Below are 1,033 nucleotides of genomic sequence, written 5' to 3'. Positions count from 1 at the left end.
TTTATTTGTGAAACTATTTAATCATCAAACCTCAAGTATATTAATTATTAACTTTCTTACAATAAATAAAATTAAAATCCAAATATACATATATAAATATTAAAAACGAATAATGTAAAACAACCCCCATAATACGGGGATAAAATATAGTATGAAATATACATGTTCAACTACACTTTTATTTAAGCACCATATTTCACGTAAAGTACTTTTTATTATTATTATTATTATTATTATTATTATTATTATTATTATTATTTTGTCATTGCCACTTTATGTAAATACATTATATCAACAGACAAACAGCAAGAAATTTTAGAGTATGACATATTTTAAAAGTAACACCTTGAGATATCACTTTTTGTATTTCTCGTAATCACAATCAAGAAGATCCTCTAATAACTTATCATCATAACACTCAATTTCAAACACTTCTCTTCCTTGCACATTGCTTCTAGAAGAAGACTCTGTTGCTGCTGACGTGGCCCCCATGGTGGAAGCACTATAAGCCGCTGCCGAAAATGTAGGTGGATATTCGGCAGGAAAATTAAGAACAGCCATGTGGCCTCTCATTTGATAGGCGGCTCTATCATAAGCTCTAGCCGCCTCCTCAGCCGTTGCAAATGTTCCTAGCCAAACCTTGGCACCATTCCTATTAATGTCACGAATCTCCGCCGCAAACTTCCCAGACGGCCGCATCCGAACACCACGGTATTTCGCTTCGTCTGCCCCTCCTCCACCGTCCTGGTTGCGGTCCCTTGAAGCCCCGTGACGATCCATGAAATAGTTGTTTATTTATTATTTTTTTTATTTTTTTATCTTTTTGTTGGTATATACAAGATGAATATATAGGTAGTAAATGGCCATGCATGCAGGCATGCAAGTTATATATAAAGGGGGAAAATAGTCAATAATCAAACCAACGTGACAGGTAGCGGCGGAAATACGAGAATGTTTGGAAAAGTGGTTTGCATTTGAAACGTGGGATAATAGACTTCTTTTAGCAATTTGTATATCCATGCATGCAATGTGC

The 1,033-nt window shown here is 35.0% G+C and overlaps 1 pseudogene; it reads right to left on the bottom strand.

Moving 5' to 3' along the window:
• Positions 1 to 354: 354 nt before the first annotated feature.
• Positions 355 to 780, bottom strand: LOC143596573 (ethylene-responsive transcription factor ERF098 pseudogene; annotated as a pseudogene).
• Positions 781 to 1,033: the final 253 nt, after the last annotated feature.

The sequence above is a fragment of the Bidens hawaiensis genome, unplaced genomic scaffold (assembly GCF_021521415.1).
Source record: "Bidens hawaiensis isolate Kalapana, Puna unplaced genomic scaffold, B.hawaiensis_p1.1 tig00046719_1, whole genome shotgun sequence".
Classification (NCBI taxonomy): Eukaryota; Viridiplantae; Streptophyta; class Magnoliopsida; order Asterales; family Asteraceae; genus Bidens; species Bidens hawaiensis.
Note: the sequence above shows the minus strand (reverse complement) of the source record. Positions and strands in the feature narration are given on the sequence as shown.